Source organism: Chiloscyllium plagiosum, unplaced genomic scaffold, assembly GCF_037043375.1.
Source record: "Chiloscyllium plagiosum isolate Xiang-an unplaced genomic scaffold, Cpla_swu_hap1 HiC_scaffold_20, whole genome shotgun sequence".
Taxonomy (NCBI): Eukaryota; Metazoa; Chordata; class Chondrichthyes; order Orectolobiformes; family Hemiscylliidae; genus Chiloscyllium; species Chiloscyllium plagiosum.
The window spans coordinates 70366321-70379943 of NW_028270158.1; the positions used below are offsets into that span (position 1 = coordinate 70366321).

The following is a 13623-nucleotide window of genomic DNA, read 5'->3' on the forward strand; positions in this document are numbered from 1 at the left end:
TGGTCTCACCAGGGCCCTGTACAGCTGCAGAAGCACTTCTTTGCTTCGATACTCAATTCCTCTTGTTATGAAGGCCAGCATGCTATTAGCCTTCTTCACTACCTGCTGTACCTGCATGCTTGCCTTCATTGACTGGTGTACAAGAACACCCAGATCTCTCTGTACTGCCCCTTTACATAAATTGATTCCATTTAGGTAGTAATCTGCCTTCCTGTTCTTGCTACCAAAGTGGATAACCATACAGTTATCCACATTAAACTGCATCTGCCATGAATCTGCCCACTCACCTAACTTGTCCAGGTCACCCTGTAATCTCTTAACATCCTCATCACTTTTCACCCTGCCACCCAGCTTTGTATCATCAGCAAATTTGCTAATGTTATTGCTGATACCATCTTCTATATCATTAACATATATTGTAAAAAGCTGTGGTCCCAGCACGGATCCCTGCGGTACCCCACTGGTCACTGCCTGCCATTCTGAAATGTAGCTGTTTATCACTACCCTTTGTTTCCTATTAGCCAACCAATTTTCAATCCAATCTAGTACTTTGCCCCCAATACCATGCACCCTAATTTTACTCACTAACCTCCTGTGTGGGACTTTATCAAAAGCTTTCTGAAAGTCCAGATACACTACATCTACTGGATTTCCCTCGTCCAACTTCATAGTTACATCCTCATAAAATTCAAGAAGATTAGTCAAGCATGATTTCCCCTTCATAACTCCATGCTGACTCTGTCCTATCCTGTTACTACTATCCAGATGTGCAGTAATTTCATGCTTTATAATAGACTCCAGCATCTTTCCCACCACTGAGGTCAGACTAACTGGTCTATAATTACCTGCTTTCTCTCGCCCACCTTTCTTAAAAAGTGGTATAACATTTGCCACCCTCCAATCCTCAGGAACCGACCCCGAATCTATTGAACTCTGGAAAATAATCACCAATGCATCCACGATTTCCCAAGCCACCTCCTTCAGTACCCTGGGATGCAGTCTTATCAACCTTCAGACGTAACAGCTTCTCCAACACCAAATCCTGGCAAATATAAATTCCCTTAAGTTCAGGTCCTTCAGCCACTGTTACCTCAGGGAGATTGCTTGTGTCTTCCCAAGTGAACACAGATCTGAAGTACCCATTTAATTCCTCTGCCATTTCTTTGTTCCTAGTAATATATTCCTCTGTTTCTGTCTTCAAGGGCCCAATTTTTGTCCTAACCATTTTTTTGCCTTGCACATACCTAAAAAAGCTTTTACTATCCTCCTTAATATTCTTAGCCAGTTTACCTTCGTACCTCATTTTTCCTCTGCGTATTTCCTTCTTAGTAATCCTCTGTTGCTCTTTAAAAACTTCCCAGTCCTCAGTTTTCCCACTTATCTTAGCTATGTTATACTTTTTCTCTTTTAACTTTATATGTTTCTTTACTTCCCTCGTCAGCCACGGCCGCCCATGCCTCCTCCTGGGATCTTTCTTCCTTTTAGGAATGAACTGATCCTGCAACTTCTGCATTATACACAGAAATATCCGCCATTGTTCCTCCACGGTCATCCCTGCTAAGGTATTGCACCATTGAACTTTGGCCAGCTCCTCCCTCATAGCTCCATAATTCCCTTTATTCAACAGAAGTACTGTCACTTCCGACTGTACCCTCTCCCTCTCAAATTGCAGATTGAAGCTTATTGTATTATGGTCACTACTTCCCAATGGCTCCTTCACTTCGAGGTCTCTGACCAATTCTGGTTCGTTACACAATACCAGATCCAGAATTGCCTTCTCCCTGGTCGGCTCCAGCACCAGCTGCTCTAAGAATCCATCTCTGAGGCACTCCACAAAGTCTCTTTCTTGTGGCCCAATACCATCCTGATTCTCCTGCATGTTAAAATCCCCCATAACAACTGTAGTAACATCTTTGCGACAGGCCAATTTCAGCTCCTGATTTAACTTACATCCGACATCCAGACTACTGTTTGGGGGCCTGTAGATGACTCCCAAGAGGGTCTTTTTACCCTTGGTATTTCGTAGCTCTATCCACACTGACTCTACATCTCCTGACTCTAGGTCCCCCCGCGCAAGGGACTGAATATCCTCCCTTATCAACAAGGCCACCCCACCCCCTCTGCCCGTCAGTCTGTCCTTACGATAGCACGTGTATCCTTGAATATTCATTTCCCAGGCCCTGTCCACTTGAAGCCACGTCTCAGTTATCCCCACAATATCGTATCTGCCAATTTCCAAAAGAGCCTCAAGCTCATCCATCTTATGTCTAATGCTTCGTGCATTCATGTATAGTATTTTTAATTTGTTACTGCTCTCACCCTTCCCATCAACCCTTATTTCACTCAACCTTACAGCATGATGCCTTTCCGAGTTTTCTGCCTCATTAATATAGTTGTCTTTCTTGACTTCTCTTGTTCTAACTTTCCCTTCAATTTCCTTTTTAAACATCCAGCTTGTCCCCTCCCCCCCGCTACTTAGTTTAAATGTAGCAGTGTTGCAGTAGAAAACCTGCCTGCCAGAATACTGGTCCCTAACCTAATTAGGTGCAAGCCGTCTCTCTTGTAGAATTTATGTTTACCACAGAATATACCCCAGTGATCCAAGAACTTGAATCCTTGCTTCCTGCACCAGTTCCCCAACCACACGTTCAAGTCCATTATCTCCCTGTTTCTGGCCACACCAGCCCGAGGAACTGGAAGCAAACCGGAGATAACCACCTTGGACGTCCTGCTTTTCAGCCTTCTTCCTAGTTCTCTGAAGTCTCGCTGTAGTATGTTCCTCCTCTTCTTCCCGACATCATTTGTGCCGACATGTACCACCACCTCTGGCTCTTCACCCTCATCCTTGAGGATTTCCTGCACTCTGTCCGCGATGTCTTTCGCTCTAGCACCAGGAAAGCAACACACCATCCTTAAATTCCGTCTGCTGCCACAAAAACCCCGGTCAGTTCCTCTCACGATGGAGTCCCCTATTATCACGGCTCTGGGCGATGTCCGACTCTTCCGCTCTGCCTCTGCGGCAACTTTTGATTGACAAACGTGGCCGCCTTGCGAACTGGCAGTGTCATCAGTCTCTGCTTCTTATAGTAATCACTTACCTTCCCGACCGGCTTTGCGCTCCGTCTGAACTTCCGCCCAGCTCCCGCCACTCTTTGTTGCGAAAAGACCGTTGGCGTTGAGGTAAGTTCTTTATATAGTAATCACTTACCTTCCTTTACCTTCTCCGTCAGCTTACCTCATCAAAAACCTTACCGAGGTCCATTATATAACATCTACAGCTTTTTGCTGACTATCAATTTTCACTTCCGCAAATAAATCTATTATGTTTGCGAAGGTGTGACCTACCCGGAACAAAGCCAGGTAAGATCTTGTTTGGAGTCCGTCTGTGTTGTACTCTAGAATCAGACGGGTTTTAGTTCCAAGCAGAAAGTTATAAAATGCCACATTGACTGACTGTCTGCAAAGTGCGTGTTTTTTTAAACAAAATTGAATGCATTTGCAAATACAAATCTGCAAATTCAAATTCACCCCACAGATTTATGCGTGTATGCATGTGAGAAATGCAGAGTGTGTGTGCGCGGGGGTGGGGGAAGAGTTAGAGAGAGAGCGCGTGTGAGAGAGAGAAAGAGCGTGTGTGTGTGTGTACATGTGCATGCAAGGGTGTCAGGTATGTGTGTCCTCGTTAAGACACAGACAGATTTAGCAGATCCCTTTCCCCACACAAATTAACGCTCTGGTTTCAGAGCTTCCACACTCTGCAGCCTCTGCTCCATTTGTTGTTCATGTTACAGACCCAGAAACCGTAACTACAGTCCCCATGCTCCATCCAGAGTTGGGTCTCAAGATCCTCAGTTCTCCCTGAAAGTCTGGGGCAGCTCACAGCACACCATCCCCAACACCTCCACTAACTTTTGAATAACAGGAGTCAGTAAGAAGATTTTCATAGAGTGATAGAGTCACACAGATGAACAGCATGGATACAGACGTTTTTGTCCAACCCGTCCTTGTTGACCCGATATCCCAACCCAATCTAGTCCTACCTGCTAGCACCCGACCCATATCTCTCCTGACTCTTCCTATTCACATACCGATTCAAATGCCTCTTAAATGTTGCAATTGTACCAGCCTCCATCACTTCCTCGAGCAGCTAATTCCATACACGTACTACACTGTGTGAAAAAGTTGCCCCTTAGGTCTCCTTCCCCTTTCACGCTAAACCTATGCCCTCTTTTTCTGGACTCCCCGACCCCAGGGAAAATACTTTGCCTATTTACTCTATCCATGCCGGTCATATTTTGCAAACCTCTATAAGGTCACCTTTCAGCCTCCGACGCAAGTTCGATGCCTGCCCCTTTACAATAATACTCGAGGGGCTTCCTCGTGCTACTGACCACACGATCAGCTGAGAGGGACCAACACAGGTGTTCAGTGGACAGCTTCAGACTAAGTTTCAAAGACGTGAGTCAAAACTGCTGAATCCCTCCTGTCCAACATGGATCATTAAACTGTCAGCTTTTTTTTCTTTATCCGATGTGTGTGGGAGTAGTGCAAGAGCACTGCAGGATTGCATTTATAACATGGAACATCGGACACACGGGAAAGTGAACAACTTCCCCCACACACCATTTTATTGTTTCTGAGTTTCAGAATGTCAGCACTCGATACATTAGGGAGCCAAAACTCAAAGCCAGGGAAAGATACGGAAGGACAGAAAAATTCACATTAAAGATAGAAACAGATAATTAAGATATAAATAGGCCATATTGGTGAAATATGGGGAAAAAGACAGGGCAGTGTGACTAACTGGGGAGCTCTGCAGACTATGCCAATGTATTGCTTAGAAAATGAACTATCTGCCCAGCATGGAGAGCTGTGCAGACCGTGCCAGTGTATTGGTCAGTAAGGCGGACTATCTGCCCAGCATGGGGAGCTGTGCAGACTATGCCAGTGTTTTTCAGCTCAGTATTGGCCGGGGATGGGATGTAGTCAGAGGGACGAAATGCAATCTGTAAGCAGAACAGAACAGAACATAGTGACCTCAATGCTTTCAATATTTAAGCAGCAAGGGCAGTGATAAAATGAATCATGTTTCACAGTTGAAACAAGACAGGTCAACATAGACACCCATGAGTAACACTGCCAGACGCAAGGAGGGAGAGAGTGAATTAACAAGTTCATTGCTGCAGTTAGTAGTGGTTTGTAAAGTAAACATCTCAATTTAGTCTCAGCAGAAACAATAACAGCGACAATGATAGTAGAGTCAATGAAAGGACAGCATTATGGTCAATCATGATTTATAAAATTAATGACTGAACATTGAAACTTACCAGGGACGCCAACGAAAGCCAGGATTGGATAATAAAAATATTGAATAATGTAAAGTGCATATGGTACCCGCTGCCATAATGGGTTTCGATCATAATATGTAGAAAGAAGCCAAACATCCCAATATAAACTCTTGTCCATTCTTGAGACATTCCAGCCTAATGTTCTCAGATTGTGAATCATTGTTGGAACATTCCAGTCTAATGTTCTCAGATTCTGACCCATTGTTGGAACATTCCAGTCTAAGGTTCTCAGATTCTGACCCATTGTTGGAACATTCCAGTCTAATGTTCTCAGATTCTGATCTATTGTTGGAACATTCCAGTCTAATGTTCTCAGATTCTGATCTATTGTTGGAACATTCCAGTCTAATGTTCTCAGATTTTGATTCATTGTTGGAACATTCCAGACACTTGTGCTCAGATTCTGATCTCTCCCCACTACATCTCTTGAGCTGCCGATCTCTTTTAATGCAGTCGGTGGTGCTCCCACTCGTACTGTGGAATAGCACATTCAACGGAACCCATTTATCATTAAAAGATGGAACCCTTCCAGTAGGATGATTACAATCCATGGAGACTGGCATTAATCGCCGTCACTAAACAAAAAGGCTCAGTTAACCCCTTCCTTTCATAACTTTTCCTATCCCAATAAAAGGGGACATTTACTCAATCTGGGCGGAAGAGATGGGCGTTGCTTAGGGAAGGACCATAAATCTTTCAATCTTCTTATTCTTTCTTCCCTGTATGTAGGAGTAGTGCAAGAACACTGCAGGACTGTTTATATTACATACTGTTTATAAAGAGAGATAGAGATAAATAATCAGACCGGCCGCATAAGGTGACGAGTGGGGACACTTCCATAGACAATAAAACAGTGTACACTATTTATTGCCCATTGGTGTTGTGCAGTGCTGCTCCTTGTGACATCTTTAAGAGCATTGAGACTACTGCTCAGGAACAGGAGAAGGTAATTCTGTCCCTATGTGTCTGTTGCAGAGGGATAGGACGAGACCATTCAGCCTCTCGAGTCTGTTGCAAATGGAGAGGAGGAGGCCATTCAGTCTATTGAGCCTGTTACAGAGGGACAGGAGGAAGCCATTCAGCCCATTGAGCCTGTTACAGGGAGACAGAAAGAGGCCATCAGCCTCTCCAGTCTGTTGCAGAGGGACAGGAGGAGACCATTCTGCTTCTTGAGCCTGTTATGCAGTAACTAACAGTTTTAAAATACTTATTGAGAAGAACAGCCCTGAAATAAATGGTAAAGTTCTAAATTGAATCAGGCCAACTTTGAACTTTTTATATTGGCAATTTCAAAAGTTGCTTGGGAGAAGCTCGTGACAGGAAAGTGGGAGGCCATCACAAATGAGATTACAGGGTTTTAGATAGAGTATGTTCCGGTTCATGAGCAATGCAAGGTTGGTCAGGAATGCTGGATGGCAAGCGGAATTGATGTTCTGTTCAAGAAAAAGACGGAAGCATATGATAGGTACAGACAGGAGGGATCGAGTGAATCCATCGAGGAGTACCAGAGCTGTAGACTAATACTCAAGAGGGAAATCCGGAGGGTAAACTGGGGGCATAAGATATCTTTCGAAAATAAGGTAAGGGACAATCCAAAGAGATTCTATCAATACATTGAGGTCAAAAGAGTAACTAGGGAGAGGACAGGGTCCTTTGAAGATCAGAAAAGTGACCTATGTGTTGAACTACAGGAGATTGGTGAGATACTACATAAGTATTTTGCATCAGTGTTTACTCTGGAGTAGGATATTGAAGGTAGAGAAATTGGGGAAATGAATGGTGATATCTTCAAAAGCGTCCATATTACAGAAGATGAGGAGCTGGCCATCTTAAAATGCATTAAGGTACATAACTCCCTCTGACCTTTTATGTGACTCTTGGATAGGCACTTGGACGTTAGTACAATGAAAGCCACATATGTTAATCTGATCTTAGAGTAGGAGAAACTGCGGACACATCATCAACAGCTCAAGGGCCTGTAGTGTGCTGCACTGATCTGTGTTCTATGACCTGATCAGGTGTGCCCGAGAATCTGACGGGAAGCTAGGGAAGTCACTGTTTGATATCTGGCTGAGATTTTCTTTATCATAGACAGCCACAGGTAAGGTTGTGCCATTATTTAAGAACAGTTGGTAAGGAAAAGTAAGGAAACTATAGATGGTGGGCCTGATGTCATTGGTGGGTAAGTTGTTGGAGGGGATTCTGAGGGACAGGATTTACGTGTGTTTAGAAAGGTAAATTCTGATTAGCGATAGTCAACATGACTTTGCGTGTGGGAAATCTTGTCTCACTAATTTGATTTAGTTTATTGAAGAAGTGACGAATAAGATTGATGAAGGCACAAAAATAGAACTGTGGAATAGAATATAGACTTTAATAAGGCATTCAAAAAGGTTCCACGTGGTAAATTGTTAAGCATGGTTAGATCCCATGGAATACAGGGAGAGCTGTAGATACTTCCCTCGAAGGTAAGAGATGAAGGTAATGCTGGTGCAGCATACTTTATTTGGACTGGAGGCCTGTGACCAGCAGTGCACCATAAGGATCTAATGGATTTTGTCATTTATGTAAATTATTTGGATGTGAATATTAGTCAGAACGGTTAGTGAGTTTACTGGTAACACCAACATTGGTGAGGTAGTGGGCAGTAAAGATGATTAACTCAGAGTAAAACGGGACCCTGATAAGATGTGCCAAAGTGCCGAGGAGTGGCTGATGGAGTTAATGTCAGACAAAAGGATGGTGTAACATTTTTGTGAGCCAAATTGGGTCGGCACTTGTAGGCAGGATCCTGGGAGGTGTTTCCAAACACAGACAGCTAAATAGAAACTATAGAAACCCGGCAGTGTGGACACAGGCCATATGGCCCATCGAGTCCACACTGACCCTCCAAATAACATGCTGACCAACACACCCATACGTTACTCCAGTGACTCTACATTTCCCTTAGACAATCCACCTAACCTGCATTTCCCTGGATACTTTGGGGAAGTTTAGTGAACCAATCCTGTGCATTTTTAGACTGTGGGAGGAAAACCAAGCACCCGAAGGACACCCACACAAACACGGGGAGAAAAAGCAAACACGACACAAAGAATGAAATCGAACCCAGGTTATTTATGTTCTAAGGCACTATTGCTAGCCACTTTGCCACCTAACGACCATCAGAGTTAGTGACTGATTTCTCCCACTTTCTCTGGATCTGTCACACCTGTTCAGATGATGTCGAATTCCAACGTGGTGCCTCTGTCAAGCCCTCCTTAACCTTCACCACAGAATTCACATTCTAACGGACAGGGCCTTAAGCTGTGACTGACACATTGCCTGCACAGCTGCCCTCACCCCTTCCCCTCCTTTCCAGATCAAGTGTTTCATTAATACTACAGCATGCAAGATAATTGCTGATTTAAAATAAAACAAAAAGCTGTATACACTGGAGATCGGTAACCAATACTGTTCTGATGAAGACTCCCCAGATTTGAAACATTGACTCTGCTCTCTTCTGACAAAGGATTGCGAGAAAGTGACAACTGCAAATGCAGTGAATTCTAAAATGAATTCCTGATGAAGGGTTTATGACTGAAACATAGTCTTTCCTGCTCCTTGGATTCTGCCTGACCTGTTGTGCTCTTCTGGGGCCACACTTTTCGACTTTCTTCCTTCAGATGCAAGCAGACCTGTTGAGGTTTTCCTGCAAATTCTTGTGTATGTAATTTCCTGTTTATAACATAACCAAAGTTTTCCCTGCAGCATTGTCTTCCATGCACATCTTACACCAATGTTTCCTTCTTCTTCTTTGATCTAAGCTGCAGTCAAACTGTTTCTGTATAAACTGAGCACCGTAGTGAGAATGTTAAATTCAGCGGGATTTGTCTTGATGCCTTTCTCGATGTTACAAAATCTCGCTGCATTTTGTTCGAAAAACGCATAGATAAGAAAGGCTGAGATGGATATGGGCCAAGTACAGGAATATGGAGTCAATGTGGACTGACATTTTGGTCGGAATGGACCAGTTCTGGCTGAAGGGCCTTTCTCCGTGCAGTTGGATTGTACGGCTGTAAATGAAAGTAGTTTGGGATATAGACGGGGGGTGGGGGGCGGGAGGTGGCGGTGGTTAAGAAACAATGTCATGGAAAGATATGTTCACAGGTTTCAGAATTCTTAATGTAGTTATGTCGATAGCATCTGACAACATAAGCCAACATTACCAGGAATGATGGGTGAATGGAATATTGGTGTGAGTTCAGATGGTGGAGAGTTTTGGATTAGGATTTGTTCTGCAGCTTTGTACCTGGGAGTGGGGTCAGCAGAGTCTTTGACTCTGCGCTGAATCTAACACTAATTTCTCTCAGTGTCATTTTCATTGAGTGACAGAGCGATTGTCTGGATGAGACTGAGCTAGTTTCCTGGTCCTATCTTATCGAACTCACCTCATTCACTACCCGCCCCACCGCATGGTGTCCCTGTCGTTCATGCCAGCCTGATTTGCCCACTCAGCACGGTTGGAGGTATTCACCATCGCCGGAAATCCCTGGATATTCCATGATCCCTGACACTGATGCCAAAAATAAACGCTAGTGGGCAAATAATTGAACTTTCTCAGTTCGGAGATGCCCTGCCCAGTTGAGGCCAAGCATGGCAGATAAGACAATAGATAATAGACAATAGACAATAGGTGTAGGAGCAGGCCATTCGGCCCTTCGAGCTTGCACCAACAATCATTATGATTTTGGCTGTTCATCCACAATCAGTATCCTGTTCCTGCCTAATCCCCGTAATCCTTGATTCCACCATCTTTAAGAGCTCTATCCATCCATAAGGGGCAATTTTACCACGGGTTTGTCGACAGGGGCATTGATGTCCTGGTGGATGGGGCAATAGAGAGGGCGACCATTCTCTTCTCATCGCCACCTTCCCCCCCCACCCCGTCTATATCCCAAACTATTTTCATTTACAGTCGCACAATCCTACTGCACAGAGAAAGGCCCTTCAGCCAGAACTGGTCCATTCCGACCAAAATGTCAGTCCACATTGACTCCATATTCCTGTACTTGGCCCATATCCATCTCAAAGGACCCACCAAGCATGGTCTGAGCTCAGTGCAGTTTCTGTGGTCTGAAGAAATGTCCAGCAATACACGACAAGCATCAATAACCTTCCCCACTCTATCAGGATAAGGATCATTGTATTCTCTCTGCTCCCTCACACTCACTGTACATCTGTTATAGCACCTACCTCAGAACAAGGCTCATGCTCCAACATTCTCACTGCTGCAGGCAGCACCTCCTCCTCCTCTCTCTAGCCTTTGTGATACCCCCACTCATTTATAGAATGCTCTGGAGAGTGCTGATTATGAAATGTTCCAGATAATGTTCCAAACAATTCCCGGTTTCAGGAGAATGACAGTGCCCCAGTGTGGAAAACATGAGGGGAAGGAACAGTGTGTTTTTTAAAAATTAAAATTACATGCACACGAAATTGAAATCCATCATGAGGCCATTCCGTCCTTCAAATGTGCTCTAACATTTTATAAGATCGGGAGTGATCTAACTGTCTCCTGAGATCCATGTTAAAGGAACTTTCAGTCATTCAGCCCCCAGCGTCCTGTCACTGACCAGACGACACTCAGGCATTTTTATCCTGGGTTTCTTATGCATGTGTTCCTTAGGCATTTCCCATGGGGACGGACTCTCCTACCAATAGCTCCCATCAGCTTTCTACTTTCATGCAATAGTAAGCATCCCTCAAACAGGCCAATCAGAAATATACTGCTATTTAATAGTTGTCGATAGCTAAACAAAGTTATTATTCTGGTTATTTTGCTTGTGTCACCTTATTGCATTCAGCTCAAGATAGCATCCAAAATTTCCAGCAGAGAACAATGTTATCCTCAGCTGGTACCTTGACCGTTACCTAAATTGCATCTTTTTCCTTGTTATGAAAGTTTCTCTTGCCCTTTGTCTGTGAGTGTTTCGGTTTGACACAGTTACACAGGCTCCACTCAGTTGGCTGAACGGCAGGTTTGTGATGCAGAGGGAGGCCAATAGCGCAGGTTCAATTCCCCACACTGACAGAGGTCACCATGGAGGGGACGTTCTCTCAACCTCCAGGGCTCAACTCCACTCTCCTGCTAACCCCTCATATCCCTCAACTCGCTGATATGTCAAAATCCAATCCAGCCTATCTGTAAAACCATTCAGTGACCCAGCCTTCACAACTCTCTGGGTTAATTAAATTCAGACTTCACGACCTTCTGAAAGAAGACATTTCTTTGTATCTCAGTTTCAAATCGATATCCCTTATTCTGTCTCTGAGTTCGAGACTCTGGTTAGGTGTGGAAACATATTCTTCAGCATCTATCTTGTGAAGCCCCCTCTGTATCCTTTACGTTTCAGTAATATCACGCTCATTCATTTCAAGCACAATGAATAATCGCCTCACCATGTTAGATGTATTCAATAATTCAACCCTTTCATCCCAGGAACCTGCGTACTGTATCAATCTAGTTACTTGCTGCAACACCAAGCTGACTTTATGTTTCATACACAGGAACACTCCAATCCCTTTTCACTGCTCCTTTGTTGATGGCCTTCTTCATTAAATAACTGCCTGCCTTTTGGTTCGCAGTGTCATCCTCAAACTCAGATGTATATTGCATGCAGCTCCCGCCGTCAGGCTGTCAGAATAGACTGTAATTAACTGATGCCATCGGACTGGTATTTGTGATACCCCAGTAGATAGATCTTTATCGTAACGATCCATTAATCCTGACCCTCCAATTTCTGTGTTAACCACCCGTCATCCCATGCTAATACATTGTCCGTAACACTATGAGCTTCTGTCTTGTGTAAGAACCTTTATTTTGTGATTTGTTGTGGAAGATCTCTGGAAAGCCATAAGCCTACCAGTTCCCCTTTATCAAGTCCGCATGTTACATTTTCAGGAATCTCAGAATAACTTTGCAGACAAAATATAGTTTCCCATTCACAAAACTATGCTTTTCTAAATGCCCTTCAATTCTTACCTTAATAATACACTCTCGCAGATTCCCAGTAATAATGGTAAGGCTAAATGTTTCCTGCCTTCTGTCTAATTCCTTTCTTGAAGACAGGCGCCACGTTGGAGGTTCTCCAGTTTCGCTGGAATACTCCTGAAATCTAGAGAGTTATGGAATCTTTCACACAGTACCACCAGTCATTCTGTAACCACTTAAAAAAAACAACTATGAATTACTGCTGATCGGTCTACCCTTACTCTTGTCCGTTTGTCAAAAAACCTTTTTCCTTTTGTTAGAGACAGTTTAGAAACTTACCTCCTATTAACAGTTTGTTTATATCATTGACATACTTACAGTGCCTTCCCCTGTGAGGAACAAGGCAAAGTACGGGTGTAATTTATGCCTGTTCCCTGTAGCCAGTTCCCCAGTCACACCCTCCAAATGGCCTCAATATACTTTCCAGACTTCATTTCTACCTAAGGTCACACACTCATTTTGAACTTTTTTATATATGCACAGAAAATTTTATGATGCTTGTTTTTATATTTCTTGCCAATTTACTTACATGATATCTTTTGTTCCCCCTTTTCTCGCTTTCTAGATTCATACAGTCACATTCAGGCACAAACAGACCCTTTGGTCCAACTTGTCCATGCTTAACTAAACTAGTCCCATATGCTTTCACGTGTCCCATATGCCTCTAAACGTTTCCCATTTATATATTTGACCAAATGTCTTTTAAATGTTGCAGCTGTACTTTTATCTACCACTCTTCCTCTTGTAGTTCATTCTATACACAAATCACCCTATATGTGAAAAAATTGCACCATTGGCCCTTTTAAATCTTATCCCTTTCATCTTAAAGCGATGTACTCTATGTTTGAACTACACCTCCCCCCCCATCCCCGCTACCCCTCCCCTTGGCTCTCCACCCAATCGATGCCTCTCGTGATTTTATAAACTTCTATAACGTCACTTTTCAACCTCCTCCACTCCATCTAATACTAACTTCAAGAACAAGCATTTAATTGGAAGCACTGCAAATTTGAAACAATATTCAAAATGACAGGTAAACAACACAGACGAACCTTTATTCTGTGATTTTTTTTTTCTCAAAGTGACAATACTAAGACAGCGTAATACCCTTATCAGTGCCATTGGGAAGTCAAACACTTAAATTCCTTTGTCGAAAGAGGGTGATGATCCCTACACAGAAAGCGTATGTCTAGCCAAATCCAAGTAAGAAAGGAAATTCTTATACCACACGGTAAGCAAGCA

The 13623-nt window shown here is 43.5% G+C and overlaps 1 protein-coding gene across 6 annotated transcripts in view; it reads right to left on the reverse strand.

Annotated features, from left to right (window-relative positions):
• Positions 1-13623, reverse strand: part of LOC148146656 (putative G protein-coupled receptor 139) — a 216243-nt gene that overhangs the window by 157022 nt on the left and 45598 nt on the right. For 2 of the 6 annotated variants that reach the window (XR_015760646.1, XR_015760650.1), the window contains exon 1: positions 5328-5404. The exons of 3 other annotated variants lie outside the window; for them this stretch is intronic. The gene's annotated coding sequence lies outside the window, so the exon portion shown is untranslated. Of the gene's footprint in view, positions 1-5327; positions 5405-12372; positions 12488-13623 lie in introns of those variants that run through there. One more of the 6 variants, XR_015760648.1, reaches the window with a different exon arrangement.